Source organism: Protomyctophum bolini (assembly GCF_963924005.1).
Source record: "Protomyctophum bolini genome assembly, chromosome: 4".
Lineage (NCBI taxonomy): Eukaryota > Metazoa > Chordata > Actinopteri > Myctophiformes > Myctophidae > Protomyctophum > Protomyctophum bolini.
The window spans coordinates 19,736,789-19,752,260 of NC_137865.1; the positions used below are offsets into that span (position 1 = coordinate 19,736,789).

At 45.4% G+C, this 15,472-nt stretch overlaps 1 protein-coding gene across 1 annotated transcript in view; it reads left to right on the top strand.

Moving 5' to 3' along the window:
- The window catches only part of osbpl5 (oxysterol binding protein-like 5), a 111,513-nt gene that overhangs the window by 20,585 nt on the left and 75,456 nt on the right, over nucleotides 1–15,472 (top strand). Inside the window, exon 2 of the mRNA XM_080761847.1 lies at nucleotides 10,062–10,132. The gene's annotated coding sequence lies outside the window, so the exon portion shown is untranslated. The remainder of the gene's footprint in view (nucleotides 1–10,061; nucleotides 10,133–15,472) is intronic.

Sequence of the window (15,472 nt, forward strand, 5' to 3'; positions counted from 1 at the left end):
ATGACAAAGTATATACAGCAGGTTGGTTAACACAGCTGGTTAAAACATGATTGCACTGTGTAAATAAACACCTTGATATCTAAACACTTGAGACACACTTCCTTGGCCTACAGGAAGTGTATGCCTACAGTACGTGCAAATTTCCACACTGACCGGTCCAGGTTTTTTGTCCTTCAACTACCTCCCTTCGTTCGATGTGATTTTTACTATTTTCTGTCTCTTTCTGCCTTGATTCCTGTCACAATCACAGTCCAGTTTACTATCCCCTTCCCTACATCCCAATCCTCCCCAGAACCCCTTCAGGCTTCCATAATGGACCATAATGGGACTCCTCATTCTTAATAAGGGGAAGAAGTAGATTGTAGTAGAGTGAGTGTGTGTGTGTGGCAGCCTGAATGACACCTGAACTGCCCTGCCCTCTATAACGATTTATCTTCTGACTAGATGGTGAAACAGTAAAATCGACTCTCTCGCTCGAGCCTATACATATGAGGAGATTGCCTTGCCCGTCTTCACATTAGAACCCACAAGAGGTGTGTTTGTGTGTGTGTGTGTGTGTGTGTGTGTGTGTGTGTGTGTGTGTGTGTGTGTGTGTGTGTGTGTGTGTGTGTGTGTGTGTGTGTGTGTGTGTGTGTGTGTGTGTGTGTGTGTGTGTGTGTGTGTGTGTGTGTGTGTGTGTGTGTGCAGCAGATTTAGTCCAGGTTTACGTGTGGGGTGGACGGAAAAAGCCACCCCTCAAAAATAAAGTGTCTCTCTAATCAGATGAAGCCTCCTCCATTTTCCCAATTTCCATCTCCGCCCTCAATAGCTCCCACATGACTTTGATGTAATGGCTTAGTTGGAGGAGGCTGGCCATACGGCGCGCAAAAGACCTTCAAATCAAAGTCAAACACGAGGGGAGTCGAGCGGCTGTTTTCGCCAAGCAAACCTTTCTCCGTGTGCAAAGCGATTAGGCAGAGTGAGTCCTCCGTCAAGCTCCCCTGAGCTAATGGGCCCTAAACCAAGTGGATAAGTTGAGTTGATATTTACAAGGCAAAGTCGATGCCTGTGGACTGGCTTTGCAGAGTGCAGACGTTGTTTGTCTAACTAGGCCTGGCCGCCGTTGCGTCAGAACATTATGTTTCGCCTGCGTCCCCAGGATAACAGAACAGTCAGGAGAGAGCATCCGGGAGGCGCAGAGGCGATGGGAGCAGCCGGCCACCGCTGCTCCTAATGGCCATCTATAGAGGCTCTAAGGAATGGATGGTGCCTGGTCTGAGGGCAATTAAAACGTTAAGTGCATTTCAATGCCTTGCAGACCAATTACTGTTCATCACACACACTGTCCCCTGGGAGAACACACTGTCTGTGCTGTTAGGTTTTATTTGTACTGCCTGGAACGTAGAGAGAAATTGATAATAATTATACATGTCAAACAAAAATACAAGATCAATTGGCTCGGAAGTGTTTTGAGCTTGTAGACCAGCTATTTTTGCTATCTTCACCGCAAGATGAAGTGGAGCTGGCTTAGTGGCTAATGTCTATGGTGAGAATATCGGACGAAAAACTGCTCTTAGGTCGCATTCTCACCTAATACTTCGGTAGACTCGAATGCGTATGGGAGGAGAAATGGGATTCTTGCATATTTAATTGGCTACGGTTTGCCTTCACACTGTCATGATCCGCAGCAATTGGAAACGCAGCAGGGGGGACCTTTATCAATGTGTTACATTCATAAACTAGCCTACACAGTGAAATGATAAATCTATGGTGATAAAATTATACTCAGATAACGTGAATTATGTGTCGTGCTGTCTGGGACTGCCCCCCCCCTCTCTCGCTCTCTCACTATAAGCACGCAGCCACGCACTGTTCTTTTGGGCATGGAGGCACAGCGCTGAGCGCACTGATATAACAGACAGCAGCGCAAAATGTTTACAAGTTTATTGAGATGAAAGTTCCTACTCCCCACTAGTCCCCACACAGTGACAGCATTCCATGTTTACGGCACGCACAGACAGACAGAATATTCTGTAGGCTATAATACTATTACACTGCACTGCAGTGTTTGTGTTTTCTTAAGCAATTGATTAATGTACTCGTCCTCATTTCGATCAGGGCTTCAGTCTCCACTCTCCTCATTCGACCACGTCTATCCACGGTAACGGGACATCTTTGCGCTGCGTAAAATATGCCTTCTCCGTCTCCAACTGTGTTCAGCTCCTCACCCGCCACATATGTTTGCTTCATTTCCTGTATTTGCTGCGGATTGCATTCACACCTGCACCGAATCGTAGTCAAGCGCGATTGGAAGCGAAGCGAAACCCCCGTTTTTGCTCGGAGTAAAATGCGGTTCTTTGTTGCGCATTAGGATTCGAAAGAGCCTTCACACCTGCCAAACGAAGCGCACTTTCTGAAAATGCGCAGCAGGATTCGTTTTAATCGCAGCAAAGCTCTCTGGTGAGAATGCGACCTTAGACAACCCGTTCAGGTGGCAGAGGTTCATGTGAAATGCACTGACACGTTTTTTATATCGCCCTGCCTGTACACGAAACAAGCAGTCGTGCCAAAACAGACAAACACTCACATAAACAAGTGTATGTTACAGTATGCTTGCTGAGGAGCTCATGAAATAGTGGAGGTAAAACTGTAGATCTGTTGTCTTGTGAATCCCAGCAGGGGACACAGTCAGTCCACTGGGGTTCTCATGCAAGCTCACCCCTCCTGGTGTCGCTAGGGTTGGGAACTGGAGGAACCAATTATATATAATTTGTGGGGTCCTTGACGTGAAATAGTCCTCACGTGTAACTCAAGATTTAAGATACATTTGAATATAGTCAAACTTATGTGTGATTCGTGTGAATTATTTTTCTTTTTACTGAACTGGATATTCAAACGTTCTGCTGGCAGCTCTCTCCTGCATGCCAACCCTTCATCCAAATTGCCACAGGCGCACTGTGTTTTTGGCACACTGCACTGAAGGCTCAATTCGATGCAGTCAATAAATATTCAAACTGACACCTTATTCAGTACAGTGGCGGAGTACTATCACGATTCACCCATGAAAGGACAAGAGTGCGGTCAGTATGTATGTATACCCAACACTTAGTGTGTGGAGGTAGTATATCGTCCCCGTCAGGCAGAAACCTCCCATCTCCATATTTCAACTTGTATGCTATGCCCTAGGCTATACTTTGTCGCCCCACAAAAGCAGTGAAAACAACTGATCTACAAGCTCACAAAGTGTTGCGATGCGACACGTTGTGAGCTTTTACATCGGCTCTTTTCACTGTTCCTGAGAAATGTCTTTCCTTTTCCTCAAAAGCAATTTTGAATTTACAAGGTTTCCACCTGACAGCGACGATGTCGAGGCGTGCAGCCATCTGAATCACTCGCAGCATCTCTGGACTTGCAGGGGGCGGGTCCAGACTGTCTGCCAATCATCACTGGTGTTGCAATGATGAAGAGTAAAATTGAGCAACTTCCCTCTGCAATGCTTAATTCTGCACTGCGAACACTGCAATACACAATTTGTTACGCGCACCTTGTTAACGTGCACACAAGCACAACGCTGCTGCTGCTTACACCATGACACCTGAACTGCCCTGCCCTCTATAACTATTTATCTTCTGACTAGATGGTGAAACAGTAAAATCGACTATCTTGCTCGAGCCTATACATATGAGGAGATTGCCTTGCCCGTCTTCACATTAGAACCCACAAGAGCGGTGTGTGTGTGTGTGTGTGTGTGTGTGTGTGTGTGTGTGTGTGAACATTCTCCGAGCAGACTAGTTGGGGGTGGTGGTGGCTCAGAGGTAGAGTGGCTGGTAACCGCAAGGTTGCCATTTAAACCCGGGCTCCCCCAGAGTTAGTGTCGAAGTGTCCTTGAGCAAGACACTGAACCCCTAATTGCTCCTGATGTGCTGGTTGGTGCCTTGCATGGTTTCCGCTGCCATCGGTGTATGAATGTGTACAGTAAGAATTTAACCTTGTCGTTGTCATTGATGTATGACCAACAAGGACATCTTTTTTACATTGGCCAGAGGAAGAAATGTGTAAAGGGTGGGATATATTCCTCAGCCTAGTAGGAAAGTGCATGAAAGATTTCACGTAAATTGCACGTTCCGTTCATGATTTGAGGCTATTTTGTTCAAAATGGGCCGATTCTGCAAACTTTGAAAGCCAATGTTAGCCAATTAGGATGGAATATGAAATATTGGACAGATCCGTCTAAAGCACATGACTATAGAAATACTGTGCAACGATTTCAGGGAGTTTTGGACAACATCTGGAGGAGTAATATAAAAAACTGTGTTTTACAAAAGTCTGCCTCCTGGTTAACGGTGCCAGAGATTAGCTGTTAACGGACGGACGGAGACGGACACACGGAAGGACGGAGTGCAAAAGGACTGAAGTAGCATACTGATTGTAACGTTTGTAAACCACATCACAGTATCTCCTTCCTCCACGTCTACACGTTAGTCCACATCATACGCGGGCCTATTCTCGCCACAGAAAACCACACCCTACCTACAGGAATATAACTAGTAGGTGTAATAGTAGGTGTAATGGTTCCATTCCGACCTCTCCTCTCTCTTCATGCCTCAGTGTCTTAAATTACCCCTCTTGCTTCTTTTTCATCCCTCTGCCCTTTCTCATTTTCTCTTCCACCTCCCCCCTGTTCTCTCTTCACTCCCCTTCTCATCTCAGCCTGGGGCGCCGCTGGCTCAGGGATTCTCTCTCAGACTCGGTTCATATTTAGTTTAGATGGACTCTGGTGTTGTAACCGCCTCTCCCCACTACACAATCTGGTGTTGTAACCGCCTCTCCCCACTACACACTCTGGTGTTGTAACCGCCTCTCCCCACTACACACTCTGGTGTTGTAACCGCTGCTCCCCACTACACACTCTGGTGTTGTAACCGCTGCTCCCCACTACATACTCTGGTGTTGTAACCGCCTCTCCCCACTACACACTCTGGTGTTGTAACCGCCTCTCCCCACTACACACTCTGGTGTTGTAACCGCCTCTCCCCACTACACACTCTGGTGTTGTAACCGCCTCTCCCCACTACACACTCTGGTGTTGTAACCGCTGCTCCCCACTACACACTCTGGTGTTGTAACCGCTGCTCCCCACTACACACTCTGGTGTTGTAACCGCTGCTCCCCACTACACACTCTGGTGTTGTAACCGCTGCTCCCCCACTACACACTCTGGTCTTGTAACCGCCTCTCCCCACTACACACTCTGGTGTTGTAACCGCTGCTCCCCACTACACACTCTGGTGTTGTAACCGCTGCTCCCCCACTACACACTCTGGTGTTGTAACCGCTGCTCCCCCACTACACACTCTGGTGTTGTAACCGCTGCTCCCCCACTACACACTCTGGTGTTGTAACCGCTGCTCCCCCACTACACACTCTGGTGTTGTAACCGCTGCTCCCCCACTACACACTCTGGTGTTGTAACTGCCTCTCCCCACTACACACTCTGGTGTTGTAACCACCATCGACAGTACTTGTGCGCTCTGGTTGCGCACTAGTAGGCCATTTATGGCCTACTTGTGTGCAACAAGCAAGTAGGCATTCGACAGAGTGCAGTTCTAGTTTTGTTCTGTATCTGTTTTGTATTTGTTGTCATGTATTATAGTTATTCTATTTATAGTGACTCATAGGAATAGACTATGTGACAACCAGGTATAGTCTGGTGACCACTGGAGAGATGGGTGACAGCCAGAATGTAGACGGCACCCGGGTGAGCAGTATGTGCTAACGCCCCAGCCTGTGTCCTCCGTGAGGAGGAAGCCCAGCAAACCTTGGTGAGGCCTTTAGGAGGGCCATTATAGTCCACCACTCCTGAATGCAGTGCCTGGTACTGGGAGTCTGGTGCAACGCACAGGTCCTGGGCCTGGTGAGAGCAGGAGTGGACCTGGTGAGACGTAGGAGGGGCCCGGTCAGGAGTCAACCCACAGAGCCTAGTCTTTCCACGCGCCAGATTTTGGTTCTCCCAGTACCGGCAGAGTAGTTCCGGAGCAACGGATTGTGTGGCCTTGCTCATTCCCTGATGGACTGATCAAGGGTAGCTACTGGGACTTAAGTCGGGATTTGATCAACCCCGGCTGGGTTGCCTGAGTGAGGGGTATGATGGAAGACCCGAAACCACGTTGACCTCAGGAAACATCACTGAGGATACGTCCCAGGTGCATCCATGCAATGTATTTTTATTTATTTATGTTAGTCCTTGAATGTGCAAACTTCAATAAAAATACTTGAATAATAATAACACATTATGTAAATGTAATTATGCAAATGAGGAAAGTTTGCATAATGTAGTTATGGCAAGAGATTACTATTAACATAATATATATAGACACTAAAATAACCTTGATATGTTAATGTTAATATTTCGCTAATTCCTACCTATGTTTTACATACATTTATGGAAATTATGCTAATGAAGAAAGGTTGCATGACTTCACCATTATAGATGAATTTCTGGATATCACAAACATGGACTTTGATTCTTAAGTCTCCTTTCTCTAAATATATTTTTTATCCCCCCACCTTCGGGTATGGGCACTGATGACGCGGTGGAGGAAACACACCGCCAGCATCCACAGTGTCCCGAGCGGGAATCGAACCCAGGACCTTCTAGCTGTGAGGCGACAGCACTACCAACTGTGCCACCGTGCCATTTCTAATGGATGCAAAATGATAGACATTTCCAATTTCCAGTCAAATAAGTTTATGATCTCTGTCGGGTGTAAACCTCATATGTCCATTAGGGCTGTCAGTTCACCTCTATAATCCAATTCGAATTTCATTGCTTCATTATTTGTAATTTTCGAAAATATTCGAATATTTACATTGTTTATTTTAGCTCATATTTAGCCTATAATAATACACAGATTGACGATGCACGTTCTGTCCACTAGAGGGGCCCCCCTTCCAAACGACAAAGCAGTACTTTCAGCCCATGTAATAATGGTTTTCGGCACAAAATAGCGTTTAAACTGTTGTTTTATTGAGCACAGTGCACTCAGCACGGTAAGATTGTTGTCTGTCTATAGTGCAAATGCATTTTACAGTGAACGTTGTATACTTCTGATACAGTATAGTCTGAGTAGTGAGTAGGCTAGTCAGGAATCATGAACTTTTTCTTTTTTCTTTTTAAACAGAATGCTGTCACGATGAACAGGCCATCATTAGTAAATAGCAATGAAGATATATAGAGAAGCCTATATTTTGCGCTAAAGTAATTGTTGAATAACACATAAATGTAGGTTTTAAGGCTAGAATGGCATTGTAGTGGACTATAGTGAGAGGCGAGATTGTCTTTCCTTCATTGCGGGACTGCAGGACTAGTCTGGAGATAGTTAGTCGTGGATGATCAGCTTCAGACAGTCAGTGTTTTTGTTCGTACCTGGAGTTTTGCATTATCTCCGCTGTGCACAGGGGAATTGTCTTTAATATATCCATGGTCGTTTTCAGTTGCTTTCCATGTGCAACACAAAAGTAGGCTACCATGTGTTTGTTTTGGTAATAGCCTACTGCAGGCGCAGCCATGCTGATTCACGTAATCGCGTAGGACAAAATGAAACCAGCCGGACCAACGTTAATGGTTTAATGCACGTAGGACCCGCATTTTCAAACTGTCCACAATATGCGACAGACTCGACGGTACTAATAAAACATGTGAGTGATTCTTCTTAGTTGCAGCGCGCTGTGCGACTGTGCGTGTGTGCATGCGTGCAGAGGAGGGAGGAGGTGACGAGGCGCGCGTGTGTGCGTGCGTGCAGATGGGAGATTTCACAGCGGTAGATTCGTTACTCAATACATTTAGTGAGCGGATAAAATAACATAAAACAAAATAGAAATATTAAATAGAATTAATAAATGATAAAAGCTCCATTCGAATGGCAATTTTAGCTTTCGAATATATATATATTTTTTAATATTCGAATTTCTTTCATATTATGAAATTCGTTCTGACAGCCCTAATGTCCATAACTGTTACGTTTCATCATTCAAAGTTCAAACTCAAAAATAGCTGATCGCGACACGACAAAACGTGTTACTTTGGGCTGCATTTCGAGCTTGCCGATCTTTCAAATTTAAAGTTTTTTATTCAGCATAGAAGAGGGGTATAGACAGGGGAAAATGCAGTACATATGTTATTTTTGTATATACAATACTGAATACAACATGACAGGAAACAGGACGGTTTTGCTACTGCATTTTGGTTTTTGAATGGTTACAAAACGACCCACCACCCTCCCACACGTTTTTTTTAATAAAATAAATAATAGCAATAGCCAGCAAGGATTTCATGAGCATAAGAGAAGAGAAGAAAGAGAGAAGAATAGAATGGTGAGATAAGGACTCCATGGTGTTGTAGGAGAGAATGGCAGAAAGAGATGGTTGGTTGTGCGGAGTAGGAGGGGAACATCATGGTTGATGATAACTGATGCCTGTTAGAACTGATAACTGATGATGGTGTGAGCTTGCAGATCTGCTATTTTTTTAATACTTTTGTGTGACGCTTAATATGATCAATTAGGGCGTTCATTTACGACAATTATTTTTGCTCAGAATTTTATTAAAAGGATCCTTGAGATGCAGCATCAACAGCAACGACAGTCACATACCTGTAGGGTTTAAGTTCACCCTCCAGTGTTGACAATAATGCATTTGAAAGTGTGTTATTTAATGGGGTCAGATCCACTGTAATGAGTTCCAGTAATCACAACTCGGCATGTCTGAGTTTCACCAGAGGGAAAAGTCATCTGCGCTTGTAACGCTACTCTGTGGTTGGTCCACGGTTTGTCTAAAGGAGGTTTCGTTATTGGTCAATTCGTTATGTCTATCATGCATCCCCCTGGCCCCCTTCTCCATATAGTGCCCCAGACATTAGATATGCATCTATCTAATCATCTGGCTAGTAACTGTGACACCATGTTTCTATAGTGAGAGTGCATGTCTGTGATACTGTATATGGCTTATCACACTTGGCCAGCTGTTCACAATGCATTGTTCTGTGGCACGTACAGGATTAAACAGGCTTCAGAGAAAGGGAAGAACATTTAACTGTAGCAACCGGAATCAATGCACAGGAGGCAATAGCACTTACAATGCAGTTAACGTATACGCTGCTATGAGAGACAAAATGCTTCAATTAGCAGTGAGCAGCAGCATCCAGTTACAGTATGCAAATGCCTGACTTGTCTGCAGGAGTCACCCGACTAAATAAACCTTCTGGCTTCATGGCTTTCCCTATACCAACTGGGTGTGTGTTTGTTTAATGTATGAGAACAGTAATGATCGTGTGTGTGTGTGTGTGTGTGTGTGTGTGTGTGTGTGTGTGTGTGTGTGTGTGTGTGTGTGGGGGTGTGTGTGTGTGTGTGTGTGTGTGTGTGTGTGTGTGTGTGTGTGTGTGTGTGTGTGTGTGTGTGTGTGTGTGTGTGTGGTGTTAGGCTGTAACTGCCACTGTAGCCGTGTTGACTCAGTAAACACTATGCACTCTGAATAGAACCCTGTTTTCCTTTTCTCGCATGAAATAGTTCCCAAAAAAGGAGTACTTCTTCTGTCGCTGTTCGCTGCATGCTGCCGAAAGGCCCCGACTAATGACCTTTTCAGGGCTTCAATTATGCTCTAATTCTGTCGGACTTCACTGGCATGATAGACGGATTAAGTAGGTCTCTGCAGCTGCAGCTTCTTCTATAAAAGCCTGTAGTATGTTAACCGTCGACTGACAATGATTGACTTGACAGTGTTGTTTACATGCACTTTCACGAGGCAAACTGGGCTGTGCGCTTGCTTGCTTGGCCCAGGGTGATGGTGGTGCGCTCCAAGCCGAGACGCCCAGGGACTGGGTGGGTGGGACCCCTCTCTCTCCCTCTCTCTCTCTCTCTCTCTCTCTCTCCCTCCCTCCCCGGCGTGACTCTGGCGGTGGTGTGACCAGGAGGGAGGGATGGAAGGAAGAGGGAGGTATAGTAGGAAGGGCATGTGTTTTCCAGAGTGTGTGTGTGAGAAGTCAGAATGAAGCCTTATTCTCTGTTTGTACCTCTCTCCGTCCGCAGGTGAGACGAGCTGCTTCCCAGCTGAGGCCTTGTTCTGGATGCTGTTTCCCCCTGCACGGTCCAGGTGAAAGGTAAGCCAACCGAGCCCTCCTCACCTGTGTGTCAGGTCGACACGACCTGACCCAGCACTCTGATGCTCTCAATAATTCACACGGCCTGGTCAATTACAGACTCATTGCCATCTACTGAAGTGAGTTAATCACATGGTTTGCATAATGTCGTTCACTCGATGCTTCTAATGTGGAAAGCCCAGTTTAATGGCCATGTGTCACTGTTTGATTTGTGGGTCAGGGTTCTGTCTGGGGTGTCAGTCTACTTTCAAAACAATATAGCACCGATGGTGCTTTTGGCACCCTGGCTCCCTGAAAGGGTTGACTTGATTTTGGAGCAGGATGGCATATAAATAGGATATTTCCCCATAGGGCTACAGTACACTACTTACTTCTTCTATGTGTGCCAGTATATTTTCCCTCTTGACTCCTTGCAGCTATTTGTACCATGGAATTCTCTCAGGAGGGACAGTCAAATCTCACGGTTACACTTCCCACGATGGCCAGCGCTTCACTTGAGTGTGTCCGATGCGTTGGTAGTGGTGGTGGGCGGGCGGGCGGGCAGACAGCCGACGTTTGGAACTGCACTCGGTCAAAGCTTCGAACAGCCTCGAACAGGCGCCATCGTGAGAAAGAGGAGCAAACCTACACAGAGCTTCTTTATGCAGCGGTCCTCAAAGAGGCACTTACTGTAGCCTGGAGGAGTGTTTGTCACCTTTGATGTAACACTGTGGTAGAGAGGTGGTTCTCAAAGTGGGATACCACCCGGGGTGGGGGTCTTTGAAGGGGTTTCAGGGGGTGACCAGAAAAATGAGGAACAACTTTAACCCTAATTTTAAACTTGATTTTTCAAGATTTTTCCAAATGTTTCGAAAATTCTCTTATGGGGGCCCTATACATTTTCAGAATAGTGCTCTGCAGCCAAATACATATCAAATGATGGAGTCCAAATACATACAGATCTGTTTTCTTGCATTCATGTATTTACTTAATTAATTTGACAGCAGTGTTCTGTCTCTAGGACAGGCCAGTGTTCCAGGGTCTTCATGTGCATTGATTTGTTGGGTAAACAAACAGCAACGGCAGAAGGCCAGCTGTTCAGCACACGATGTGCTCTGAGTCGACTTGGGCTCTGACCATAGAAACCAGGTGTCTCTGTTTAGCGGGGACTGTGCATGCTTGCTGGACGGATATCCCACTCTTGTGTGTTGTTGTGCAATATAATTTATATGTACTGATGCTCTCCCATAGCAGGTTTTTTCTTTCATTCATTGCTGCTGGTTCCCTATATAGGGCAGTAGTTTCTAAACTTTTTGTGCCAACTAAGGACCCCAACTTGATAGTGGATAAAATGATTGTGATGCTATATTAACACATTTAGCTGGGGACCCCCGGGAACCTCGCCAATGCCCCTGGGGGTCCCCAGATCTCACTTTGAGAGCCAATGCCCTGGGGTATAGCAGGGTGGCAACAGGTATGCCCTGGGGTATAGTACGGTGGTAACAGGCTGTGGTTTTGGACGGTAGGGAGAGAAAAGCAGCACTTGGCCTCATATATCAGTCAGGAAGTGTTTACATTCGGCCTCTCCCGCCTGCCGTGTTTGTCTTGGCACGTTAAGCAGCGCCAACAGTTTATGAGATTGAACAGAAAATGACACATTAACCAGGGTTACAGTAACAGCCTTCGCCGCTCACTCTCACACAAACACACAATCTTGAAGTTGTACATTTGCGAGAATGTTTTTGCCTGTTTACGATTGACTACGTTCATTTCCCTATACTTTAAACGGTGCCCTCAAAGGAGTAGTTCACCCCCCAAAGATATTGGTATTTTCTATCAATAACACACCCCATGAAGCCTTGAATGTCTCAATCCTGAGCCAATAATTGTGATGACCGGTTCATCGGTCAGTAGGAGACTCTGTAGTAGGCTTCATGGGGTGTAATTGATAGAAAATAAGTCATGTTGTGGGCGAACTCGTCCTTTAACCCGTACAATAGAATACATTATATGAAAATGAAAGATTGTTCCCACATCTTTCGCTCCTTTACGAGTATGTTCAGTCCTCACAAGGGCAGTCGTACACGTACACGGAACACACAGAGCTTCTTTGATTTACTACGTCATTTAATGCTTTTTTATGGCAAAGCTAAGATAAGACGTATAGATAATTCCCTTCATGGTTTATTATAATGATAAGGGCCCTATACCGCTCAGCTCTTGCGTTCCATTGACCCATTAACAATGTGACAACATCAGTGACGTTTTATACTTGGGTTATTCAAAAATGTTCTATTTGAAAAGAACATTTTTTTTGCAAATAGTTCAATATATGTATTATTAAAACAAGCATTTTTAACTCAAATCTAAATATTTTGAGATGAGAGGACGTGATACAAAGACATATATAAGTTTGGGGGTCCTTGACATGGAAGAAAAGTTTTGAGCACCACTGATACAGCAACATATTTTTTCAGAAAACCGTTAGGATTTAGATTGACGTTTGGCTTAATAACATTATACACCCACGGTGTGTCCATGTACTGGCCTGCTCTCCCACACATACAGTCTGAACAACAGAGAGAATATGGCTTCAGTTTGATGTACAATCTGTCATAACAAGACTCGGCCACCCAATAATTATGGAGTTCTCTGCGGAATTTGTGACCTGAAAAATGGAAAGTTGTGCAGTTCTTTAGCCCTTCCTTCACTTATAAAAGTCCCTCTCCCTGACTGTCATGACAGCTTCGGCGTCCTCTTCGTGACTGATTTTTTCTTCTTTCTTTTTTGTCCTTTGTACCTGTCTCTGATGAACCTCTTCCCTTTCTCTCTCTGTCAAGGTTAGGTTCCTACTTGCGAGGTAATTGTTGTTCTTATCTCTCGGCACACACACAAACTCACGCGCGCACACACACACACACACACACACACACACACACACACACACACACACACAGACACACAGACACACAGACACACAGACACACAGACACACAGACACACACACACACACACACACACACACACACACGTTGAGTCTCACTCAGTCCTGCTGCTGCTGTGGGAACTTGGAGAGAGACAGAGTCATGTGGGCCACGGCTTGGCTGAAGAGTCATTAGTCACTGATTAACGGCTAATTGTAAACCACAGTTTCAATATTACAGAATGACGCATGATAATAAAACAAGTTAGTGTCCAGGGTCAAGGACGAAGGCCGTATTTTAACCCAATCAGACCTGAAGCAGATTCCAAATATGTCGTTTCTAAAACGGTTAGTCACAATACTTGATTCTGATTGGCTGGCTTCTGATTCGATAGGCCGACCATATGTCCTCTTTTCCCCAGACATGTCCTCTTTTGGGGGGCTGTTCGTTTTTTGTCCGGGGTTTTGCACGTATCTTTACGGGGAACGCTGACACAGACCATTAAAGAATATGTATTTACAATGCACTTTCATGGTTCCTTTGGAAAAGCACTCTGAGAGGCGGACTGTGTATTATTCATAACTCAACTCTGCCCTAGCAGCATGTGCTCTCTCCTTGTCCTCGCGATGCACAGATAAAAGGCTAGCTGTTGCTGCACTGTGCTGCACTGTGCTGCACTGAACTGAGCTCTCCTCTACCGTGAATGAATTCAAATGACAAAACACTATGCCATTTCACCATTGAAATGCAGAAAAAGTAGGCTACCGTTTTTTTGTCGTGCCCAATGAGAAGCAGATTGTATTGTCTGCAGGAACTTGTGTCTCTCAAATAAAAGTTCTGACAGCACGTCCATTAATTATCAACACTACAAAAGCCTACAGCTGTGCGTGAGCTGAGCTCTTCTAAATTGACCAAAGTACTAATTCTTAAGTCGTTAAGAGTCGTTCTCAAACGTTTTAATTATTTCTCTGCCGCTAGCTGTTAGCATAAATGAAGTTAGCCTATGCCACCATCCGCGTTCACTTTAACATTAGCATGACTGAAGTCAAATGTGACAGAAGTAGCATGTGCTTAAATTCATGTTTAGAAAATCAGATTGCTGAGATGATGGAATGGTGATGGATGATGAAAGGGGATCCTTCTGAAAGCTTCATGGGCAAAGATAATCAACTTCAATATCTAAACAAATCCGTAAAAATAACCTCCCCCCAATAGAGTGTATGCAAAAAGTGAATGGCAGATCGAGTGGCAGATCGAGTGGCAAAGTGAGTGACAAAGTGAATTTAATGTTGTTTAAAGTAATTTAATTCAATCAAATAGGACTTTTCTGTGTGGATGTCTGGGCTGTCAAAGCCAGAAAGTAGTTATTTGCCACTCAGTAGGCATTCCTGCATAACTTCCTGGTATGATGATGATGTCACATGCATACCCTCTATACACACACGCTTGCATGTCGGGAGCTACGCAGTACAAAGTGTGGTCCAGGATCAGTCAGGTGCAGTGTAGTCCAAGGCAAACTCCATGAGTTGGTGGGGGACAGACCCATATGAGTTGGTGGGGGACAGACCCATATGAGTTGGTGGGGGACAGACCCATATGAGTTGGTGGGGGACAGACGCATATGAGTTGGTGGGGGACAGACCCATATGAGTTGGTGGGGGACAGACCCATATGAGTTGGTGGGGGACAGACCCATATGAGTTGGTGGGGGACAGACCCATATGAGTTGGTGGGGGACAGACCCATATGAGTTGGTGGGGGACAGACCCATATGAGTTGGTGGGGGACAGACCCATATGAGTTGGTGGGGGACAGACCCATATGAGTTGGTGGGGCACATTCGGTGCAGACTGCAGAGTACTGAAACAACGGTCCAAGTCCAGTCGTAACTCTGATAAGAGTTAGAGCATAATATGACAATTTGCCAAGGAAGAATGCAATGGGTTGGGCTAGTGTAGTGAGTCGCAGGTAGCGGGGATGGACCCCCAGTCTCCCACTCGCCAGACCGACGCACAATCTGAGCCCGATTGGCAGGGCTGTTGTGGGCCGGGTCTTGGCTGGGAGGCTACATTAGGCGACGTGTAACATCATGGTTTTCCAAATGGATTCAATTTGCTGTCCTTCCAGAGAGTGTAGACTAGAGTATTCTTAACACCCTGAGCGTACAGGACCAAGTTCTCCGCCTTTTCAAAACGCCCAGCGCTCAAGACGGAGATTGATCAAAAAGATTGCATCATTGCGTCTGTTGCGCAAAACACTCAATGTTATTTTCCGGTGGGAAATAGCCGACGAGATGGAAAATCTTAAAACGTGAATAACTCTTGATCTAAATCATTCCGTCCAATTCTAAGAAAAGATCATGTGTTAGACGGCCGACCGTGTTCCCGTCGCTAGTTGCGATAGAATGAATCACAACCTCCCGTTGTTGTCGATCACT